Genomic DNA, 26,817 nt, shown 5'->3' with positions numbered 1-26,817 from the left:
CTGGTGCTCTTACTAGGATATTCATTGCTACCTATGGGGTCAGAGTCCAGGGTCAGTCCATGTATAGTCTTTAGGTAGTGGCTTAGTCCCTGGAAGCTCTGGTTGCTTGGCATTGTTGTACTTTTGGGGTCTCGAGCCCCTTCAAGCTCTTCCAGTTCTTTCTCTGATTCCTTCAACAGGGGACCTATTCTCAGTTCAGTGGTTTGCTGCTGGCATTCGCCTCTGTATTTGCTGTATTCTGGCTGTGTCTCTCAGGAGCGATCTACATCCGGCTCCTGTCGGTTTGCACTTCTTTGCTTCATCCATCTTGTCTAATTGGGTGGCTGTCTATGTATGGGCCACATGTGGGGCAGCCTCTGAATGGGTGTTCCTTCAGTCTCTGTTTTAATCTTTGCCTCTCCCTTCCCTGCCAAGGGTATTCTTTTTCCTCATTTAAAGAAGGAGTGAAGCATTCACATTTTGATCATCCATCTTGAGTTTCATTTGTTCTAGGGATCTAGGGTATTTCAAGCATTTGGGCTAATAGCCACTTATCAATGAGTGCATACCATGTATGTCTTTCTGTGATTGGGTTAGCTCACTCAGGATGATATTTTCCAGTTCCAACCATTTGCCTACGAATTTCATAAACTCGTTGTTTTTGATAGCTGAGTAATATTCCATTGTGTAGATGTACCACATTTTCTGTATCCATTCCTCTGTTGAAGGGCATCTGGGTACTTTCCAGCTTCTGGCTATTATAAATAAGGCTGAGATGAACATAGCGGAGCACGTGTCTCTTTTATATGTTGAGGCATCTTTTGGGTATATGCCCAAGAGAGGTATAGCTGGATCCTCAGGCAGTTCAATGTCCAGTTTTCTGAGGAACCTCCAGACTGATTTCCAGAATGGTTTTACCAGTCTGCAATCCCACCAACAATGGAGGAGTGTTCCTCTTTCTCCACATCCTCGCCAGCATCTGCTGTCACCTGAGTTTTTGATCTTAGCCATTCTCACTGGTGTGAGGTGAAATCTCAGGGTTGTTTTGATTTGCATTTCCCTTATGACTAAAGATGTTGAACATTTCTTTAGGTGTTTCTCAGCCATTCGGCATTCCTCAGCTGTGAATTCTTTGTTTAGCTCTGAACCCCATTTTTAATAGGGTTATTTGTTTCCCTGCGGTCTAACTTCTTGAGTTCTTTGTATATTTTGGATATAAGGCCTCTATCTTTTGTAGGATTGGTAAAGATCTTTTCCCAATCTGTTGGTTGCCGTTTTGTCCTAACCACAGTGTCCTTTGCCTTACAGAAGCTTTGCAGTTTTATGAGATCCCATTTGTCGATTCTTGATCTTAGAGCATAAGCCATTGGTGTTTTGTTCAGGAAATTTTTTCCAGTGCCTATTCATTATTGTTTTTTATTGCTGCTCTGCAGAAATTTTTATTTTGGGGACAGGAATACTTTTATGCACCCCAGGATGACCGACCATCCTATGGCTTCAGCCTCCCTTGCTGGGATTGCAGGGGCGTGGTGGCCTGCCACACCCAATTTATCATGATCTTTTCTGAGTACATGCTAGATCTGTCTCCATTAGATCTTTGTTATAAATGCAGAATTCCTAACTAAATGAACTTGGCATCACCTAAGCATGGGTAAAGAGCCAGAAGAAGGTCAAGACTTCTGAATTGACCAGGATGTTCTTTCTCATGTCATCTGACATGATTCTAAGCTATCAGTACATGGACCACTGGCACCTACAATGGCATCCTGAGCATTTCTATAAGGACAAGTTGCTGGCACTCTAGCAGTTGTGATACAGCTCCCAACACATATGAAGGTTGAGAGATTACTGCTGAATTCTTTAAGTGTAAGTTTTAGATATATTGGCAAGTGGTCGACTAAAATCCTAACATCTAAAAGCCAAATAAATGATTTCAGATAAGTAGATTGCTAACAGGGTGCCAAACACATTTAATTAGATGTGTAATGCTGCTGGATGAGTTTTCATCATGACCTTTACTGTCATAGTTATCATTCCCAATAGTTCTTTGTTTATGCTGGCAATTCACTAGTGTGAATACAAAATTATACACTAACTTGTAGATCATTTGGCAACCAGCCCGCCTCTCATCCCATTTTATTTCAAATTGTTAAAACAGATCATATATTCCAGGTCCATGTGAATCACTGACAGGCTGTTCATCTGATCAACCAACCAGAAATTTTCAAAGCCTACCTAATGGAAGGGAGCAGTAAATACTGGAAACTGAGAAAAAGAAAGGAAAAAAATGAGAAAACATAGAAACAGTTCTCTAGTTCAAGGCTGACCATTCAGAGTGACTGCTGATAAAAAGGAAACCAATAAATCACACAGATACACAAAGCCCAGACAACGAGGGTGGGTAAAGTAGTAAAGTAGGAAGGAGTTGAATGCAAATTTGGAAGGTAAACAGTGGATGAGTGTGTGGTTGTTGTTGGGGAAAGCAGGAAGGAAGGGGAGGGAGAATATGCTAGCCATAGTGGTTCGTTCCTGTAGGCCTTCACTTAGAAGGCTGAGGCAGCAATGCAACAAGTTTGAGGCTAGTCTGTGCTACGGAGTAAGAACCTTTCAAGAAAAAAAAGAAGTGATGGAAGCACAATAGGCAACCTGTTGTTAGGGTACAAAGCATTTGCTGGACAGGGGAGCACTTGGTTGACTACAAATCTCTGCTTTGCCTATAAAAGACAGGAAGTGCCAGACAGTGGGGGCTCATGCCTCTAATCCCAAAACAGGGAGGAAGAGGCAGGCAGATCTCTGAATTTTTGGCCAGCCTGGTCTACAATGTGAGTTGTATGACAGCTGCACAGAAAAACCCTGTCTCAGAAAATCAGGGAGAGAAAAACAGGCAGGGAGTGTGATCATCTGAGGCCTGTTGCATTCTCTAACCTACATGACACTCTTAGACCATTGGGTTTCAAGCCCAGGGTCTTATGCATATGATGTATGCACTCTACCACTTGACTGCACCCACAGACTATATAATATTGATTTCACTAATGAAATGGTAATGACTGTGTTTGCCTTAAAATTTCTACAAAAATCACATCTGACCACTATTCTGAATATAATGATAAATCTTTTAAGCAACTAACTCATGCAATATATTCCCTTAGAGTTTATTGAATGGTATAGCTCAATTCTTATAACAATTCTCTTAAGGAGAATAGGTTGAGACAGAACTCACTATGTAGCCCAGGCTGACCTCTAACTTGAAATTCTCCTGCCTAAGTGCCAGGATCATAGTGTGTAACATCACGCCAAACTATGTCAATGGCATGTTTGCTGCTTTAGAGACATTAAGGGAGTTTTACTTTTGCTACTGTGAATGCTATCTTTTGATCAGGAAACTGTCATAGTACATTATTGAGGAATGAATATGTAGATACAGTGACCATTATGAAATCAATTGTTCTGTCACAAGTTTAAGTTTTACCATAGGCTCCTGGAGTACAGCACTCTGGGCCCCATCACTGTTCTAACTGTAGGACTTGCTGTACCTTTTACTTCCAATTACAATACTAATTTTCCAATGTTCACTTCATTTTCAAGAGGCATATTTTTCTTGCTTCAACGGTTGCTTGCTCTCTTCTAGCCCTTTTCATATTTGTTTTAACAGACTTGATTATTATTATTCAGATTTACTCTTCGGATTACCACTAATGGCCTTCGTAAATCTCCTGTCCTCCTGGCTTTCATTCAGATTTCTATTTTCACAATAATTTAAACTACTACTAACCACTGAGACTCATCAATACCTCCACATCCCTCTAATCTTTTTAAATCAAATATCTTGTGCGAACTGAGTGACAAAAGCACACTTCAAAATCTGTCTAGGTCCAGGGCATCTAGGACTATTGGAGTAGAGATATGATAAGTCCATAAAAACTATTTTAGAAAAGAAGGATGTTCTGAGGTACCCTGGGTGAAGTCACTTACTTTTATAGGTTTTCTGGCTTCTGAGCTGCTGCTTGTAGCCCAGCCAGAAAGTCTGGAATTAGATGCCCAGAGCCACAGTACCTTGGTCAAGGTCAGAATCCTAAGGGAGGTGTGTGGAATGGAAACTGACTCTCAATACTATTATTGTTATCAGTCAGAGATCCATAAATGGACCCAGAACTTGGTTTTTATTTTCCAAAATTATTCAGTCCCTCTTTTTTGATATGAACAGGGTGGCCAGTAACAGTTTGCCTGCATTGCCTTTAGGTTGATTAACTTTAAAAACATTCTATAAAATAGAGATGAGTGTCTGAGTTTTCTCAGAGGAAGAGGGTTTCTTTGTGCTCTATTTGTATTGTTCACTGGATCTTAAGGAAACGCTTATCATAACTCTGGATACAGGCTCTTTACTCAGATCTTTTCTTCCCAAAGGAGAAAGATCAGAGGTTACCTGTAGGAAAATAATTGCAGGAGCTGCACATTCTGAAGCCATATTCGACTGTTGAGGACACAAGGAACTTAATTGGATCAATCCTAGGTATGCAATGAGATACTTCAGGAGAAGAAGAGGAAAGGGCACTTGGGCATGGCTGATGCACAGCATGATGTCATCAATACTAAAAAGAAAGAGGGTTGGTGTAGTTCTTCTTCATCTTAATAAATGTGTATAATTTTTTTAATGGTTTTTCTCTCCACGCATGGTTACGGAAAGATTGACATAATTTATTTATTTTTATTTACATTTTAAATGTTATTCCCTTTCTCTGTTTCACCTCCAGGAACAAACTATCCCATCCCTCTTCCCCTGATTCTATGATGGAGCTTCTTATACACCTACCACCTACTCCCTCCAACCTCCATTCCCTGACATTCCCCTACCCTGGGACATTGAGACTTGACAGGACAAAGGACCTCTCCTTCCAAGTCCATCCTCTGCTACATATATGGCTAGAGTTATAGGTAAATCCCTGTGTACTCTTGGGATTGTAGTTTTGTCCCTGTTATTTCCTAGGGGAAGGATATTTTTAAAGTTGTCACAGATATAATTTTAAGGAAACAGGTGCAAAGCAGAGAGGAACATGTTGTTATAAACATAAGCACACATCTATTGAAGGAAACTAATTAGAATGTCCAGTAGTTCTTATGATGCCCAGCCATACTTCTCCAGATTTCCAGTGTTTTTTTGTCACTGAACTCAGCCATTTAACATTAAAGGAAGGCCATTCTAACTCAAAGAATCCATACACACATCCTTGTCTTTATAAGTCTTCAGGAAATAATAAAGATATTATCCCCAAGGAGAGAACTGCTTATTAGTTTTAATACAAAATTCTCAACTCACAATGACAAACAACAGAATGTTCAGAAGAGACAGAGATAGACAACACATAAACAAATGTATATAAGGAGACAATTAATGGTGGCTACAACACAATCATACACTTCCGAAAAGGGTCATTTGGAGACATCTCACTAGAATCTTGATGTCTGTTACCAGAAGTAAAAAAATGGCCATCACTATGTTCAACAGAAGGTGTTATATCGAGTAGTGAAGTGGCAAGGTAAATGACAATTTCTATAGGCAATTTAGACCAGGGTATCACAGGTGAATGAACAACTCTGTTGAGTTTCTTTGTCTTGGTTCCCTGTTGAATGCCTCAGGTTGCACTTTGAAAGAATTCTTCAGATATCAGGGTCATAGTCCATGATGAAATGTATAAGTTGCTCAAACTGGTTACAATTTCAAAAAGATAAATCTAAGGCTTCCCGATATTACAGGGTAAAATCGACAGACACCTCAGAATGACCAAAGCTTGGAGGGAAACATTTTCAATAGACTAACTCAAATGCAAATTGCCAGATTGAGTTTTAAAGACACATATCCTGTTTGGCTATTGAAGGGGGAAACAAGAAAGCAGTCTAACAAGAGTCAAGAACATGTGGTTAGCTATGTCATCTTCTCAGTTTCTAAAAGAGTGTTGGGTGTTCTGCCATAAAACTTATCAGGCCAGGGGGTAGAATCGCGAAACAGCTTGAGCTTAGAAAAGATGGAGGGATCTTTGTCCTCATAGCCAATGTGAAAAGAAAATAGACAAACTAATGCAGAATGACAAAGGGTACAAAACCACCAGGCATGGAGATTGGTATCTAATGAGGTGCTTCTAATGGGTGAAGAAAATAAAACAGGGTAGTGAAGAAGGTATTTATAAATATAACCTAAGGTTGTATTTACACATGGTTGTCTAAATAACCATAACTAGTTGTAGAAAATGATTAATAATTGAAATCAATAATTGCTTCGTATTTTGTTAACAAAGTGTTTCTATAGATTTTTGTGTTTTCTTTCATCAACTACTGTACCATGCAATATAATAACAATTAAGACAATACAATCATTTTCATATTCATTTCAAATTTGAGATAATAAAGAAAGTGCCATAAATCCCATTTCACCTATTCTAAATCTATAACATGTTTGACATTGTGGAATTGATAATTATAACGCATTCAGTATAACTATGACCTGGTTTAATATATAATTCGTTTCGATTTGTATGTAGCATCATTCTACTATATCAAGGTACCATTATAATCTGGTCATTAATTTCATTTACAAATTATTCACAATATAAGGAAGTATGATGTTGTCTCAAGTTGACAAGAAGTAGACTCGTGATGGCTAATTTGGTTGCCTACTTGATTACAACTGGAATTATATAAAACCATAAAATAATGGGCATGTCTTTGAAGGAATTCTGCTTTCATTCAATGTGAAAAGATCTACTTCTAGTCTGAATATGTAAAATACAAAAACACACATTGAATCCAGATATTTAATTCTGCTACAAAGTGAGCAATTCCTTCTATTGGAAGCCTATATGAGGACATGGAAGAAAGAGGTGTTTGTTCTTATCCTGCTTGTTCTGTCTTCATAGAAAGTTTATTTCATTACTGGCATTAAATCTTAATTTAAAAGAATTCCAAAACCACAGAAGACAACTTAAGACATCATTCTTGGTGATGGTGCAACTATAAGATTCTTGAACTTAACTTTCACAGCCAGTCATTGTTGGATTAACTGGACCAGAGACTGTAAATCACTGAAATAAATCTCTCCTCACCCCATATGGCCACAAACCAATACAGGCACACACACACACACACACACACACACACACACACACACACACACACACACACATATATATATATATATATATATATATATATATATATATATCAGATCTATACTTCTCTATCTGTTCATCTACCTACCATGATACCTAGATACCTAGACATATAAATAGACACAAACATTAATGTTAGGTTGTGTCAAATTGGTATAGACTCAGGATAGAGTAGGTGCCTCCAACCAAGTCACAGGGATTTGGTGCTTAATTCTTCTCAATCCAAGATATCTGTTACTGCTGTGGAAGCAAACTTCCTCCATAATTAGTATTCAGTTAAACAGGACATAAACAAAACTGTGCGAGAGTTTATAGGTATCTTAAGAAAAAAGATAAAGAATGCCAATAAAGAATTTTGGTTTCAATTAAACTTCATGCATTTAGACTCCATCTTTAGCACTATGTTTCACGGCTCAAAACTCTACTTTTTTTTCCCTGAGGCCTACATGCACAATGGACAACCGGGAAGACACTGCTTCAAGCACTTGCCAGTCAAATCCCCTTAAAGCACACTCTGCAGGAGTAAACTACACCCTCAATCTTGCACTCCATTTTCTGATGCACAACTCTGACTGCTTTCATGGAGACCAGCTGTGACTAGGACTAACCACATAAGGTCCTGCCCCAATTCCTTGTGTAACAAGACGCCTTAAAGCACACCCAGGAACCTTAAATAGCATCCCAATCCCTAGGGTCCATTATCTGGAGAACAACTTCCACCTCTTTGCTCTAGATTAATTTGGTAACAGGGTCCCCAATCAAAACTTATACTAGGTACCATAGAAACAAGTTAAGCACCCAAAACCCAATAGGCCACATAGGCCATAAACATCCGTGGATAGACTCCTACTGGGTTTGAACTTTTGCAAGTAACTGGTGCTCTGGGACACTCAGACTAGAAGTTAGAGAAAAAACAGGAATCAATGGTGTGGGGCATCCAAAAGCACTTTTCCAACACTGATAATCTCAGAAATCATCATGTAAATCAATAATAACTGCAAAACCAAGAGAGCTAAAGGCCAACATAAGATCACAATCAATAACTCCAGGGCAATTGGTAAAACCATGTTCTAGCTATCCTAAAGCAGCCTGTCATGAATATTAAATCACAGCTGCAGCAGAAAATGACCTTAAATCTAATCTTATGAAGATGGTAGAGAACTTTAAAAAAGTAATGAATAAGACCTGTAAATAAATATAGGAAAAGACGATCAAAAGAGTGAAGAAAATGAATAAGATTGTACCAAGCCTGAAAAGAAAAATACAAGAAATGACAAAAACAAAAAATAAAGAAACCCTGGAAACAGAAACCCTAGGTAAGAGAACAGAAACTATAGACGCAAACATCAACAAGGGAATATAAGAGATGGGAGTGGCAATTGCAGCCATAGAAGACAGAAGGAATTAATCTATCAGTAAAGAAAAATAGTAAATCTAAAACCTCCGAGAAATATGGGACACTATGAAAAAAGTAAAAAACAAACAAACAAACCTAAGTGCAATAGTAATAGTTGGAGAAGATTCTCAGTTCAAAATTCCAGGAACTATTTTCCACAAAGTAATAGAAGAAACCTCTCCTAACCTAAGGGAAAAGATGTCCATGAATGTACATGAAGTTTACAGAACAAGAAATATGTTTGACTAAAAGAAAAGAAATCAAACAAATGTGTCCACATAATAATCAAAACACTTAATCTACAGAAAAAGGATATTAAACGGTACAAGGCAAAAAGCCCAAGAAACAAACATAGGCAAACTTAACAAAATTATATTAATTTTCAGCAGAAGGTCTAAAAGCCAGAAAGGCCTAGCCAGATGTCTTACATACAATAAGAGAACACAGATATAGGAAAAGATCACCATGGATTAAAGCTAGGATTAAAAATCAAGGAAAAGTCTCTACAAACTCATATAAATTAGACAACTCTTTACCGAATGACTGATGGCCTCGAGAGGACATACAGAAATTAAAAACATTCTAAAATTCAGTGAAAATGAAGGAGTAGCATACAGAAACTCATGAGAAACAATGAGAGAATTGCAAAGAGGAGAGTTCACTTCAAAAAGGGCCTTTCCAGTCCAATCAGAGAGATCATGTACCAGCAACTTAAAAACACAGGGGAAACATCTAGAAGAAAAAAAAAAAAAGAAAAAGGGAGGGAGACAGAAGGAAGTTATCAAACTCAAGGCTGGAATCAGTAAATTAGAAAAAAGGAACACAATAATATTATCAAGGATCCCAAGAGTTGATAAAATTAACAAGTTAGCTAATCTAATTCAAACATAGAGGGACACTATCCTAACTAACAAAATAGAGAAATGAAGGGAAACATAACGAGGAACAATGAGATAACTCAAAGAATCCTTAGGTTTACTACAAAAGCATATACTCCTTAACATTAAAAAATCAGAACAAAATAGTCAATTTCAAATTTAAATCAAGGTAAACAACTTAAATGAAGGTAAAGCCCCTAAGGAAATAGAATCATTAAAAGTCTCCCAACTAAAAAAGGGTGTGTAGAGTATGGCAGATTGGAACACATGTGGGAATCCTCCATCTCTAAGGCAAAGGATAGGGAGCAATTGAAGAGGAGCATGTGAGAGTGGGAATGGGATGAGAGGACTTGGAAAAGGCTGTAGTCCAGATGCAAAGGGAAGAGATGAAGGGAATTAAAACAAAGGAATTACTGGCCATATGACCTAACTCTCCCGCAGTTTTCCTTACTGTGTTGCAGTCTTCCTTTCCCTAACTTATGTTCCTTGTCTCACACACTTGTGGGCCCCTCAGACATGGGCACAGAGCTGTCACACAGAAGAGCCTGGAGAAATATTTGTTGATTGTCTGCTGAGAAGAGGGCAAGCTGTAGAACACACCTCCTCTCATATTTTGATTTTCGCCAACTAGCAACCTTTTAGGACACTTATGGAAGGTGATTTCGACCAATTGTGGATGACAGAAATTTTCTTCAGTCCTTTAAGGGGAGAAAATGCAAAGCTGGGAGTAGGTGAGAAAGCCTTCTGAATCCTAAGTGAAAGCTTTGTATGGAGTTCCTCTACTTGCTTTCTGGTAAATCAGGGAAGAACCAGGCAAGAGTGCTTTCCTGGCGTACTAGGATATTGTAATGTAGTTTGTATGCAACAGGGCCACCAGGGGAAAGGATGGTTAGGAAGGCAAGAAATAACCAAAGAGCCTTGTAAGAGTCCATTGTCTTGGAAGTGTGTCTGACTAATGCATACTACACATCACCATTTAGAGCTCCTTCTAATGTCACAGTGGGAACCTGTCTGTATGTGACAATTGCGGCACCCTGACTGTACAGAGGATCTCTGAGACATACAATTCTTTATACACTAATCCTGATCTCTATAAGGTGTCAGGGGAGTGACCTTGGAGCACTGAGACAATAGGAAGACATAGCGCAAAACACACACACACACACACACACACACACACACACACACACCAACACCACCACCAACACCACCACCACCACCATCAACAAGAAAAACAAAAACAAACAAACAAACAAAAAACAGCAAAGAGGTAATTTGTTGTAGAAAGAAAATTAATCCCAATCTAGTGTTTTTACCCTGTCTTTGTCCATTTTATTCCCTGTTAAAAGACACACACACAACACACACACACTCGCACACACACACACACACAACAAACATACATACACAATTTTATTTAGATAAGCTATTATGAGGAATGGAACTGGCCAGATATTTACACTTTATCTCATTAAAATCTATTGTCTATCTATAATTCCACACTATTAGTATGTTTTCTCTGGCCTTCTCTTAAGTCCAATTAACCAGATGGTATGTCCATGCTTTTTTGAAACATCAACCATTGCATGTTCCACCTCTTTCACTCTTTTTCTCTTCTGGGTCTAATATGCCTTCCTCCCCCACCCTGACAGTAAATTCAGCCTCAAGTCTTCCAATGATCCCTTTTGGCTTCTTCAAACATCACACATACCTGTGTGTGTGCATGGACATATGCATGTGCCTGTGAGTTTGTGTGTGCGTATGTGTGTGTGTGTGTGTGTGTGTGCGTGCGTGTGTGTGGGTGTGTGCATGCACATATTCACATGGTTAAAACACAAACAAACTTTGAACATAAAAAGAGAACTCATAACTCATTTGAAACAGCGCTATTAGATGAGTTTATCAATCATCAAAAAAAAGTATTTCTGTTCTCAACTGGTGGCTTTTTACATACATGTTGGGAATTCAAACTCAGGTCCTCATATTTGCATGACAATGAAATCACCAAATATGACATCAGCCGAACAAATTACATTTGAATTTTGTAAGCTTCTTAGGTTTAGTCTACATGTTAGTTATAAATTCAGATACTATTTGTTTAAATACAAGTTGTATGGTTGCGTAGAAATTTTTAAGAGTCCTCAGATGCCTGATAGTGTTGGTTCATGCCTTTAATTCCAGTACCTGATAATGGGTGGGTGTAACTGTGAACTAAATGCCAGCCTGGTCTATGTAGTGAGTACCATGATACCCAGGGCAATACAAATAAAACACTGTTTAAGAAAACAAAACAAACACAAAGACAGACAAACAGACAAAAGTGGCCCTTTGTCTGGAGCAATCTAGGAAAGGCTCAGGCTAACAGGTGACCCTCCTTGATTTCTCTGACCATTTGCGTGGACTAAGATGCATGAGCTAGAGTTCCAAAGGGTCAAGAGACTTCATCTGGGGATTGCTTCTTGCACCTGATTTGCCTTTCCTCTCAGACTTACAAGCACAAGAATTGCTGTGCATTGCCCTGTCCCCCAACAGTCCCCACTGAGTATCTGTCCTGCAGATCAACATAAAGATAAGCTTTCATATAATAATGTTGGTTAGATGAATTAATGATTTTATAGACTTCCTCATTTGCTTCAGATAATCTTAGAAATTAGGATTAAAGATATGATTTTAGTTGTTTGCTAGAAAGATGTAATAAAGCAAAACTAAAGGATAGAATGAGACCATTCCACTTAATAGTAAATAAAGGCTATATAATGATAAATACAAAAGTATTTCATTATTACCCTAAAAAGAGAAATAAGTTGGGGACGAATTTGTATTCAAGGTAAATATTCAGGACCACGTCTTAAGTCACAACTGTGCATGAAGTTTAGGCAATGCCATAGGACACTGTTTCTTTCAAATTATAAAGAACATATAGAATGAAACAACCCTTTGAACATCCTTCTCTAACTCCCATGATTTGTAATATTTTATATCTGAGGTAATTTTTAAGATCATTTGTTTAAGGAGACATAAAAATGCCATTGAAAAGAAATAAGTTTGGTGCTTTGGGGGACTCTTTCTCTACCCTATCAATCCTTGCATCGATCCATCGATCCACCCAAATGTATTGGTAGGTCCTCTACGTTTAATATCCACATACATGGAGGTATATTTGTATGCATTTAAGTATGCAGAACACCTGTGGATGAATCAGCTGTTGGACTGAATGACTATATATAAAATGTACACCAGTCTAAGCACATTATCCTATGTAAAGTATTTAACAATAACCTTTGGAACATTTTACCTAGATGGAATTCTTTTTTGCATAGAGAGAATATTGTCTAAAATCTATGAAAAGGTAAAAGCACTAAACAAAAGGTTGTGCAGCTTTTTTTTGGTTCATCTGATATATATGGACTATATATATATATATATATATATATATATATATATAAACATCAGTGGGAGTGATGTCTTTCTTTCCCTTTTATATGAGGTTCAATAACAGTTAAGGAGCTCCCCAATCAGGGAGAGGCTCCTGGCTGACTTGCCAGAGAAAGCAGGAATAAATATTTTTCCTGAATTCCTTCTGCTAAATAGCATGTGGTAATCAACACATATTAACACTTGTTTAAGAACAAGTAATGAAGAGCTAAGGATTAGCACAGAACAGTAGGACAAAACGGAAATAGTTAATAAAGTGTCAAATTTGATGAACAAGTGATTCCCATATTTCTTTATTTATAGTCATTTGGATCTGATCACAATCTATGGATCTGGTAATCAACTTCTTTGTTCTGGGTGAAGGTCCCCACAATGACTCTTCATTGCTCTGGGATGCCATCTTGTATTTACATGCTTTTGTGCTAATTTAATAATAATCCAGAATCATCCAACCTAGCTGTCAAACATCAAATTATCTGATGTTTCCAAGCCAAGTAATTGCTAGTCCCTACTGGCCATGGCATATCACGGTGTTGAAAATCCATTGTAGCCCTCAGCAATGCTTCTTCAAAACTTGTCAGCAGCTGCTGTACTAATCCACACATCCTTTGATACATAAACTTTCTCCTGTGAGAAAGAATAACCTATACAGCAGGCATTGTGTACTCTGTTGTATACTATGTTATTCTTTCAGCCAATACATTTCACTGTGTACTTATTATATATCGCAAACACTATTGGGAAACATCTGCCTATCCAAAAATCTCAAATGAAACCAGGATGAACTTTAAAAACTTTAAAAACGATTTTTCATGATCAGACCTTTAGTTCAGGCTTTGAAACATAACAATACCCATTGATTTTCCTTATGGAAGAATAAATTCCTGACAAGAGTAGGGAGAGATTGCTGTCATCTCTGTAGAATATTAACATCAGTATCCCATTTATGTGATATGGAGAGGCTTCAATACTGTACTGTGTAAATAATATGATGTTTTTGGTGTAGTCTGTCTAAATAACAGTGTGACATCCATATAGATTCCTGACCCAGCATATACGGAGGCCGGAGGATTCAGTCAGCTTGCTAAAGCCACTAATAGAGGAATGTTGCTCACCAACTCCTTGTTGTTGTACACCTTATTGGACAACTTGCTACTGGGTGTCAAGGTTCAGAACAACTTTGTCATATATACATATATATATATATATATATATATATATATATATATATATATATATATGACAGGAAACAAATTGGGGAAAGGTCTACACCAATCCTACACCTGACAGAGGGCTATTACCTAATACATACAAAGAACTCAAGAAGTAATGCTTCAGAGAGACAAATAACCCTATTAAAATTGTGGTCCAAACTAAACAAAGATTTCTCAACTGAGGAATATCAAATATTTGAGAAGCATCTAAAGAAATGTGCATCATTTTTAGTCATCTAGGAAATGTCAATGAAAACAACCCTGAGATTCCACCTCACACATGTAAGAAAGGCTGAAATAAAAACTCAGGAGATAGCAGATGTTGATAAGGATGTCAAAAATGGGGAATGCTCCTTCTTTGTTGGTGGGATTACAAACTGGTTCAAACACTCTAGAAATCAGTCTGAGATTCATCAGAAAATTAGAAATTGCACGACCTGAGGACCCAGATATATTTCTTCTTGGCATATAACCAAAAGATGCTCCAATATACAAAAAAGAGACAACCTCAACTATGGTCATAGCAGCCTTATTTATAATACCCAGGACTTAGAAGGAACCCTAATGGCATTCATCAGAGGAATGAATACAGAAAATGTGGTACATCTACGCAATGGTGTACTACTAGGGTATCAAACCAATGATCTCAAAAAAGACATAGACAAATGGAATGAACTAGAAAATATCACACTGATTGAGGTAATGCAATCACAGAAAAATACACATTGTTTGAAATCACTGAAAGTGAATATTGGCATAAAAGCTCAAGTTACCCAAGATGCAGTCCACAGACAACTGGAAGCTTAAGAAAAGTACACACAAAATGTGCATGGTTCACTCCTTTTTAAAAGGTGGAATGATACTATCTATGAATTAATAGCAGAGACTGATGGAATCCCATTCAGATCATGCCAAACATGTGGCAGAAATATGTATGTATGTATGTATGTATGTATGTATGTATGTATGTATGTATATATATATATATATCACTCACTAGAATAGATAAATTGATAAGTTTGATAAAGCTAAGAAGTGCATGCTGACAGCAACTGTATATAGATCCTCCATGTGAGACACAGCTAGAGCACATCAAATACAGAAGTGCATTCTAGTGGCACATCAATGAGCTGAAAACGGACAGTAAGGGGGGTTATATAAGAGGAGGGGGACCAGATAGAGATCTTCTGGGCAGGAAATTGGGAAAGGAAATAAGATTTGACATGTAAATATAAAAATATCGAATAAAACAGGAATAAAATTTGCTTAAAATTAAAAAATGTAAGAAATAAGAGAAAAGAAAGCTGCCAGGTAATCACAGCTATTAACTCAGAAATCAAAAGATCATTGTCAGGGAATGGTAGTCAGAGTAATACTAGTGGAAAGACTGAGATAAGGAAATCTCAACTAGAATCATTCTCTCTCTGAGATATCAATGTCAGACACAAACTGCACTATAGGAATCCAAAGAATGGAAGAGTTAACTGTGAGGGGAGGACACAATACTTGTCTTTCTCTTCATCTTTAGGACCTTTTTCTTCTTGACAAAAAGAATAAAGGCCATGAGCTCTCAGGAAAACAACTGTGCCCTGCTGAACACTTGGAATTTGGAATAAAGAAATTAATGATATAAAATCTCTAACTTCCAGGAACCAAAAGAACAGGGAAGTCCATATGTTTCTGAAAGGCTCCAAGCTCATTATTCCCATATGTGGAAGGGTCAGATCAAGGCTATCTCTTCAGAGATCCCACTCAACCCCTACTAAAGTCTCTGTGAGCTATCCCAAGTATCATATATTTCTTCCTTTTTTTGTTACACCAAGTCAGAAGGCCAACTTTCTTCTCCCCATCACTGATATCATCATCCTCTTTATTCTCCCTCCCAAATGGCTGTTTACGTTGAATTAGAGACCAATTAGTTTAACCTAAAGGTACTGAAGGAATATATGAGAGGCAGTTGCAGCCACGACAATACTTGTGACATCACAGAAGAAGCTAAGGGCCTCCAGGCTCCAAGAGATATTTGAAGCAGGGTCTAATGATGATGTCACTGAGAACTGCCATGGCCTAATAGATAAACAGTTTTCCTTACATTGATTAGATTTGGAGTGCCCTCTCCAGGTATGTCTCCTGTGACACAGTGCAAACCTTTACGTACTCCATCTCTCTAAAGCTAGAGAAATCTCTTTGCTTCATTAGTGGTTACATGCTCTGAATGGAGAAATGTACTCAGGGTTTGGCATGGATAGAAATGATTTAGGAATATGGAGTGGAGAAGAATCTTCTATATAATAATTAATTGCCATGTTCATTCCTATGATATATAGTTCAATTTTCTAGGTTTTCTCTGTTTCCTAAAGGCCAGTATTCTCCGTACAGATATTTAATTGAATAAATATTGTATTTCACTTTCTTATTGTATATTCCTTGATAGGGGACTTTATAAATATTCCTTAATTATGTACTCAAAAATATTTTGGTTTACAATTTCATTTTTTGGAATGATTTTGGCAACAAAGGGGGGCCCAGCTATAGAGTAACTATAACAGTGTAAATATTGTGGACCTACTTCAAATGATAAACTCTCAAATCCTTATTTAATCCAAAATAGTTTGGTGCATATATATATATATATATATATATATATATATATATATGTGTGTGTGTGTGTGTGTGTGTGTGTGTGTGTGTGTGTGTGTGTGTGTGTGCCAAAAGTCTAGCAGATTCTGAATGGCCATTTCTTCAGTCTCCTAAGAAGAATGCCTCCCTACCCCTCTTATGGATATTTTATTTACCCTTAAGGAAGGTGTGAATCATGTGCATTTTGTTCCTCCTTCTTGAGTTTCATGTGGTCTGTGCATTGTATCATAGCTAATTACAACATTTAGGCTGATATTCAATAATCAATGATTATATACTTTGTTTGTTTTTCTGTGATTGGGTAACCTCACTCAGGATGATATTTTGTAGGTCCATCCATTTGCCTATGAATTTCATGCACTCATTGTTTTTGATAGCTGAGTACTAGTCCATTGTGTGAATATAGGCCATTTTCTGTATACATTCTTCTGGTGAAGTACATCTGGGCTCTTTCCAGCTTCTGGATATTATGAATAAGGCTGCTATGAACATAGTGTAACATGTGTCCTTGTTGTATGTTGGAGCATCTTTTGGGTATATGCCCAGGTAAGGTATAGCTGCGTCTTCAGCAAGTGCAATTTTGGAGGAAACTCAGGACTGATTTACAGAGAGGTTTTACCAGTTTGCAATCCCAACAACAATGGAGGAGTGTTCCTCTTTCTCCATATACTTGACAGCATATGGTGTAACCTGAATTTTGACATTAGTCATTCTGACTGATGTGAGGAGGTATCTCACAGTTGTTTTTATTTGCATTTCAGTGATGACTAAGTATGTTATACATAACACAAAGCGTTCTAAGAAATGATATTCTCCTAACTGGTGGTCTAGATATATCTCTGTGCCAAGTGATCCATTTCTCTCTCCTTCAAAGTTAAAGGCCAAGAACATCAATGAAATCCTCACAAAATCAGATATGCAGAAGCCAATAGAAGGGACAGTGTCAGAAAGTGCCTAGAACATATTTGCACAGGAGAAAATTTTAAGAACAGAACACCAAAGGTTCAGACTCTAAGAGCACCAATCAATTTACGAAATCCCATCATTCTGAAAACTTTCTTTAAAGTCAAGTACACTGACAATAGGAAAACAGCAACCTACACATTCGGAAAAGAGTTTTATGAACCATACATCTGAGAGAGGGCCAAAACCAAAAATATAGAAAGAACTCAGAAATGTAAACTCCGAGACAATCAAGCAACACAACTTTTAAACTGGATTACAGAGCTAACAAAGAATTCTCAACTGAGGTAGCTCAGTAAGTGAAAAACATATCGAGAAATGTTTAACATCCTTATTTCACAAAAAGGCAAATCAAAATGAACACAAGAGTCTTTGTTAAAACAATCAGGATGGCTAAAACAAAACATTAATGCAGTAGCATAGTGGGCTAGAATGTAGAGAAAGTTTAACACTCCTACAATGCTCGTGGGATTTGTAGCTGGATAGTCACTTTGGATGTCTAAGTGGAGGTTCAGAGAAAATTGCACATAGCTTTACTTGAAAACCCAGCTTTACCACTCACTTCAACAAATAGACTCAATCTTGATCCACACATAACACGGACACGTGATTGAAGATATTCACAGCAGTCTTACTTATAATATTTGAATGCTGGAAACAATCATGGTATACCTCATCTCCACTCAGGAATAAATACAGAAAATATGCTATATTTAAACAATGGAACATTATTCAGGTATTAAAAATGAGGACACCAAGAACTTTGTAGACAAAGGATGAACTGGAAAATAGTGAAGTAACAGAGATCGAAAAGGACCAAACATAAGATGCACTCAATGACAAGCAGATCTTAGCCCTGCTAACAGAATACCCGCTATACAAATCCTTTATAACATGAAGGGTAACATGTTAGAAGGCCAAATTGTGGATGCCTGCAATCCACTTAGGAGGGAGAATAAATAAAACATGGAAGGCAGAGGAGTGCAGGAAGAGAGAGTAGCTAGAGGTGGAAAATGATGGACAAAGTGGTGGGAGTTGCAACAATTAAAAGAGACAGTGGAGAAATTCAGAGGAAGCGTGGAGTAAATAAAAATAAGCATCAGTTGTTGGTGGTGAACTTGGGTATCCCCAGGAAAATCCCTGATGCCAGAGATGCAAGTGTATCCCAGAAACTTACTGTGATGGTGGTAGTTTAAATACCGAGCAGGAAAATAGATAGAACAACTAGAGACTGCCTCCTGTAGCTCGACATGCCCACCTGTGAAGGGATGGTGCTGCCCACACAGCTCACAATTTTTATCTATAAATGTCAAATCTAAAAAATCTAAATACAAAAATTAGCAGAGACTGTAGGAAAGGCAATGCAGATACCACCCAACCAGAAGATCAATTTCATCCACAGACTCCAAATCCTCAGACTATTCCTGATTTCAAGATGTGCTTGCATTAAGACCCTAATACGTCTCCCCTCTGAGGGGCTCTGCCATCTCCTGACTGTGACCGATGCAGAAAAACCTAAGCATTTGACAACACCTGACAGCCACAAAAGAAGAGTTAGGGGAATGAATTATGGATCTGGAGTGGATTGGAACCCAATATGAAGAACAAAAGTATCCATTAAGTTTTCTCTTTAGATGTTCAGGAAATTTTCCATCTCCTAGAGTATGCTTTGTCCAGTCCAAGACTTCTGCTACATAGATATCAGAGCATATGTGGAATACAACTGCCTCATCTGCCATATCTGGGAAGGGAGGCAATTGGTCCTGTGGAGACTTCATATCCCAGTGAAGGGGGATGTGGTCATGTAGATGGGGTAGCACAATATTAGAAAAATGAGGATCAGAATAGCTTAGGGGTTTCAAGAAAGGAAGACCAATTTGGGAAATGACATTGGAAATGTAAATAAAAAATAGATTATTTTACACATATAATGTATATAATATAATACATTTATGTTTACAACAGAGATATTCACATCTGTCTCATTAAGGAATATATATTTCATTATCTATACTATAGGTTTATTGAAAGTTGAAATCCATAATTTTTGTGAGTTTCTTATTATTGAAAATTCACATAGATATACCCAATCAATGTTTTATTTTCTGTCCTTATGGCTATAAATCTTTAGTTACCTCGACAAAAAAAATAAAAAAAATATTTTTTATTTCTGTTTCATTAGGTTTCCATTCAATGCCTCAAATGTCTCCTAATTTAACTGTACATCTCTATATTCCCTCCATTGTCATCCTCTTCCCTCTTTCTTCAAATGTGACATTCCCGTTCCTGACAGTGTTCCTCTGCAATCCATAAGTACATTTGTAAATGCCAAAGTGAGGACAGTCTGGACCACATCCCTTGACATTTACAATAAAGTAATCATAGCAATACAGTGTGGAGACTTAACATTCAGATTAAAGTGAAAATGTATCCCATTTTTCTTTTTTGATCTGGATTATCTCATCTATGATGACTCTCACAAAATACATTCATTGTCCTGAAAATTACATGCTTTCCCATTCCAATCTGTTAAAAGCAACACATTTTCTTTATGCATTCATTTGTTAAGGAACAACTTGAACATTACCAAATATTCAAGGGTTTCTATACTAGGATGAATCAACATTTGGATATATTTTCCTCGAGTTATTTCCATTTCTGCATTCCTGTAGAAACATCATATTGATTTCCAAAGTTGCTGTACAAGTTTGCATCCCCACCAGGAGAATAGGAATGTTCCACTCCCTCCACAACACAAGAAACAAAAGTTGACTCATGTGTTATAAAACTAAATTTTCAGAAAGGGAGGAAAAAAAATCTCAGAATAATTTTGATTTGCATTTCAGTAATGTATAAGGATGATAAATATTTCACTTTCGATTCTTAGTCACTTGAATTTCTTCACTTTTGAATATTTTGTTTGGATATGTAGCCCAATATAATTATGTTTTCTTGATATATAGTGTTTTGGTTTTTATAATATGATTTATAGAAGCCCGTTGTTGAACATGTACATGGAAATAAAGCTTACTATTTTTGAAAAAAAACCACTTTAAACTTATTAAGATAAAATTACAAAATGCACTCATTAAACTCACAGAATTGGCAGATCTGTTGTAACCAACAGAAACCATAACGTAGCTTCATTAAATATCCCTATATAATAAAACATTTTCTATATACATAATATTGAGGAATATAGTTTATATATTTTACTCTTTGAGAATTTCCACCAATGAATTTTGATATTTTTCCATTTATTTTACACATATCACTCTATTTCTTTGAATCCTACCTGTGTATATCTTCTTCATTAAAATAGTGTTTAATAACTCTATGATAAACCCTTACTAATATTTTTTCAACCCTCCAACAGAAGACACTAACTGTCCATAGTATGTCAGGTAGTTATAGCAGCTTTCAGGTCTTTTCACTGGATTCTTGACTGTTGACTGGCTTGAAGCTGTGTAGGAAGCCACAGCTGCTATGTGACATGAGGGCAGCACTTCTTGTATCCAGAAGACGCTTCATGTCTGATCCCATCCACAATTTGGGCACCTACACTCTCTTTGCACCTTGTTTCAGGATGGCTTTTTAGCCTTGGGGAAGGGGTATAACATGTGTATCCAACTCATTATGGCTGAAATCAATAAAATGTAGACAACTATATAATGAAAGAAAGGAAGAGGTCACTCTTGGAAGGTATTAACAAGATCGTCATACCCTCTGGCCATGTTAGGTAATGAAAGGTTTGAATTAATGAAATGAAAGAGAATATAGGAAACATGGAGAAAACTCAGACTATTTATATTTACAGACCCAAATCTAGAATATTTTTAAAGCATTCGTGATTTACTGTGGGAAGCGAGTTTAGCGGAAATCCCAAGATGGAGCTTGGGACTGCTACCCTGTCTCCCGACCAGCACGTGAAATTAAGCCACGCCCCATCATGAGAGCTGCACCTGTGCACCATGACGATTGATCCGGCCATGTGACATGGACCTATGAATGGAGGTTATGCAGACTGGACGGTTGAGGTGGTTGAGGGCGCATATAAGGGAGTGGGCTCGGGGGCTGGATGGAGACATTGTTCTGGCTTGCAGAAAAAGGGTTCCTGAATAAACTGCTTTGGGAAGAACATCATTGTGTCACACCTTTCCTGCTGGTCAGGGTTGGAAGCGACAGGAAAAAAGAGTTACAGAAGACTGGCAGAAAGAGAGGAAGTTATCACACACTAATTTGCACCTATACACACATATTCTCAATAAAATACTTGTGAACAGATTCAAGACAACATTAAAAAATAATCTTCAACCAGGTAAGCTTTCTCCAATTCCCAGACTTACAAGTTTGATTAGTCTTGGGGCAGCTATAAGTATGGAGGATATAGTTCAACATAGTAAAGGCAAGGTACAAGAAGCCCACCACAAGCATCGTGCTAAAGAGAGAAAAATTCAAAGCAGTTCTACTACAAGCAGGAAGAAGACAAGTATATACACTGGTTTCATACCTATATATTACAGTATTTGTAATTTTAGCTAGAACAATATGACAACTGAAGAAGATCCAGGAATACAAAAGAAAAAATGAAGAAATCAAATTGGTCTCATTTGCAGATGTCATGATACCATTTTAAAAACTCTAAAAATGTGTCAGTCTCTTAAGACTGAAAAATATGGTCATAAAAGTAGAATATCATACGAACACACATAATTACTGAGCCTTCATTTATGCCAATCCAAACCATACTGTGAGAAAATATAGGTAAAATTCCCCTCACAATAATCTGAAAATATAAAATAAAATATTGTGGATAAAATATTTAAAATGCAAAGAGCACTATGAATTACCTAGAAGTGATCCTGAATAGAGACAATTGTTCTCTGAAAGATTAGGTTTCTTAAAGCTGAAAATACATTCATAAAATAGAATTCAAAGTGAACACAGAAAACACGTTATCTTTCCTGTTTTCCAATTTCAAACCATAGGAGGGAAATCAAGGAAATATTCCACTTGAAACACTCTTAAAGTATATAACAAATACCGTAGATTAGCATAGTTTTAAAGCATAATATTAGTTAGAAGACATATGAAGTAACCATGATCCATCCAGAATATATATAAGAACGTTCCAGCTGATGTTCTGAAGAACCTTAAAGACTTGAATAAATCAAATCTTTTATAGTTTTAAGGATAAGTAGATAATATAATAATGTCAATTTTTGATTAATTAAAAAGTTAATGCAATAAATATTGATTAGAAAATTTTACTACAATAAATCACCTACTTTTACGAAACTCAAGAATTTGACTATAATTATTCTGCTATGGGACAGAGGACAACTTTAAAATACAAAGTGCTAACATGTCTAGGGAGATAATTTTAAAGAGAAATAAAGAGGGAGGAAAAATATCATGAGATTAAAAAAAGTAAGAGTTACATACATATGATGTTGTTGGCAGAGTAAATATTTCAAAAGATTGGAGTGTCCAGGATTGATTTATTGTTTTAAAAGTGAGGTTACATACCAGCAGGAGGATGGACTATCGGATCAGATCTCAAGAAAATGCCAAATGTTCTAGTTAGTACTACTATGTTTTAGTAAATATAAAATGCCAATGTGGGAAATTGAAGGTTTTATTCACAACACAAGTTCCAGTTCATAATCAATGGAATCCAAGAAAAGAACACAAGGCAGCAGCATGAAATGAAAGAGGAACTCTGCTTATTAATCTGCTCAGCTACATTTTCTCTATAACCTCCTCAGCTTACTAGTGCTGGTACCATCAACAGTGGGCAAAGTCCCCATACATAAACTAGCCATCAAGAAAATGCAATACACTGATGCCTACAAGCCATTCTGATGGAGTCAGTTGCTCAATAATGCATTGTTTAGACAGCCACAATAAGCAATCACAGTAAGCCATAAAAGGAAAATAGAAAACTCAGTCAATGCAAGGTAAGAGTACCCATTCATGAATGGAATTTGAGGTCAAAACTGAAGTTCTATGTGAGGAAGAAATTAGAAGGAATTATGCCAGAAATCACACATTATTTAAAATAAAAGTGACAAGACAAAGCTACAAATAAAATATTGTTAAGTTTGACATTTTGAAACCTCTTCTGGAGATTGAAAAGTAGCCTCAGGAAATGGATTTTGGCTGGCAGCACCATTGAACATCGAGTATTTGGTGGAGGATTTTCCATCAGAAGCCTTAGCTTTACCACAGAGGCTAGGTACAAAATACAAATCATACTCAGTCAACTGATTGCCATATCTTGTAATCCAAACAAAAGGAACAGTTCATTTATTCATGATTTGGTGATGACTCTAACTCATTTCAGAGTCATAGATATTGCCAGCATATAGAAAACCATAAGACCCATTGTCAAACAGCAGTATTTTCCGCATTGCCCACAGTCACCATAGTAATACCAGTGGTGAGCTCTACAGTATTATTTGTTTCTGTTTCCTGTTTTTGCAGCTTATAAACCTTGTTCCTTGGACCCAAAGAGAAGTTTCAAATAAAATAATGAACAATTTTTGCATTGAAAGCTATTGGTGGTTTGTAGTGTAGTTAAAAATGAGGACCTCAAACAATCTTCACTCGGTCTTCTTCTTTTAGGATTGGGGTTGATTCGGTTTTGCTTTTGCTTTTTGTTTCATTTTGTTTGTTTTTTTGTTTAATTATGTTTTCTTTTTCTTTTTGTTATTTGTACATACAGAGATCAAGAAGTGATCAGAAGAATTTCAAGTTCAAATTCAGATGGCTGGGAAGAACCCAGTCTTTCTACCACGTCCACATTGTTTGCTGTACTAGGGAATTTCTCTTGCCTTTAATGTTGCCCATTTCCACTTTTTGGATCCTTTTATCTTGGCATAATTAATACTATAAATATATTATAATTATTTGAATTTCAACTCTGAAATTCTAATTGCTCTATCTCCCTCCCAAAACCAGAGATATGGATTGAGTCTTGTTTGGTCACGTTTTGATTCTTAGATCGGGAATCTTCCTGCAAACACTGAAGGTCCTGTTCCAAAATTGATTCTGTATAGTTCAATAAAGATGCTCTTGGCCAATCAGTTGTGTGAATATCTAGTATTCCTGCAAACAGGCTAGTAGACACAAGGGTGAAGAAAGGATTTAAGGGTGGAGTAATAGCTACCAGTCATGTGAGATCTAGTATGGAGTGGCCATTGGTGTAGCAGGCAGGATGTTAGAAACACATTAAGATGAGGGCATATTGGGGTGCTGAGCTATGACCAATGAAACTGAGCAATTGAGCTAGGGCTCATTTAGAGGTGTTGAGGAGGGAGTAAAAAGGACAGCTTGCTATTTGTTAGAGGCTTAAAAAACTTGACAATAGAGCTAAAGCACATCAAAAGTTCCTCAGCGTATGTGGCTTTCAAGTGCATTCTAAGGGAACCTGATCAGCTCTGGTAGCTTGGTCTTCCTGGAGCTTACACTGAGGCAATAGGAAAAACCTTCTGCAGAGTCTTATGAGAGCAATCCATGACCACAATGAGCGTGTCCAAATTGACCTTGACCATGAGAGTTAAAGCTGACCCACATGTATCTTTTGATTATAACCATTTCTTCTATGTGATCTTTTAGTGTTCTATTTGCTAAAAACTATTAGTGAAGAGGGTAAAATGATTCTAAAGGCTATTCTTGTTTGTCAACTATTCATCTGAGATTATTTAATCCCCAATGATAGAGGGAATATGTGAAGAATTTCTTAATAATATAAGGTCAATGTCAAATGTGCTTCTTATATGGATCTTTGGAATAGGATGTTGCATCTTTACCCTAGAATTTTATCAAGATCTATTCTTTATATTTATTTTTTCAGGCATCTGCAGATACATCCCTTTGAAAAATGAATCCTTCTCACTAGAGACCATAGAGAGAACCTGCATTTCAATGATAATTAAATGTCATTTCAAGACATCAAATCAAAATATCAAAGTGAGAATGGAATAAATTTATTAGGACAGTGTTTTGCGAACAACTTCTTTCACAAACAGCCTTGGAAGGAGAGTTCTGAAATTTTGCATTTTATATTTGACTTTGCTCGTACTCTGACACAATCAGCTCAGAGCTGTTTGGGACTTTATGGGCAATTAAACACGACAAACAGAGCTGAATGCATCATATACTCTGTCGTCTGTGTTAATATGGCTACAGTGAAGAACAACCATGCTAAAGCTATTCATCTGTTTTTCAAACAACATCCTCATACAAGTGTGGACTTCTGTGGGTTATTGTATGAATAGGTTAAAACACTGGCTGAGAGTTGCCAAGGCAGATGTGGGATGGTACATGCTTGGGGCATGAAAGGCCTGTGTGTAGATCATAAACAACTTCATAATATTCATTGCTTTAATAATTACTAGGAAGTGGACTTCTGTAAAATGACTTCAGAAGACCAGCATGGTAGGCAAACAGTAACTGATTCCCTGGAGATTTAAATGATCTGGCTTGTGAAACATGGACTTAGAAGTAGAGACATGTCAGAACATGAAGACTGGAAAATCAAACCTCTGTTGCCTCTTAAGTTTCCCTACCCCATGGTTTGAGGCAAACAGCAACAGATTTTTTGCACTGAGGAATAGAATAAAAGCCAATTTGTTCTAAATCCCTGTCCTATGAAAATACTGAAGTCATCTGTGACGCACTTCAACTCTCAGCATGGTTGAATGTCTGCTGTCAGCATGGGCTTTTACAGCCATCCCTTTTATAACTGCATAGCTCCAAACTGCTTCAGCAACATCATTATATTCTCTTTCTGTTGCAGGGAGATTAGATCACTGTGACTACCTATGCAGACTACCTTTAAAGATCCAAGGAACTATTCTCACTCCAGTGACCTGTTGTAAGTAATCTTGAATCGCATTGTTGTTGTTAGTAGATCTAATCTCTTCGAATCCCAGAAGACCATGTGTCCAAAAAAGTTGATTGAGGAAGTCTTGGGTGTTTCTGTAGTAGGGGCAGGTGTGATTGATGAATAGGAATGCCTTCCCAGACTAGATCTTGCAGTTCACATACACCTGAGCCATTCTGACAGCGCGCAGCTTCCCAGAAATGAATGTTCAGTTGAAGATACTGGTCTGTTTGAGAATTGCAATCCCAGTCTATTCTTA

The sequence above is a fragment of the Rattus norvegicus genome, chromosome X (assembly GCF_021556685.1).
Source record: "Rattus norvegicus strain SHRSP/BbbUtx chromosome X, alternate assembly SHRSP_T2T, whole genome shotgun sequence".
Lineage (NCBI taxonomy): Eukaryota > Metazoa > Chordata > Mammalia > Rodentia > Muridae > Rattus > Rattus norvegicus.
Note: the sequence above shows the minus strand (reverse complement) of the source record.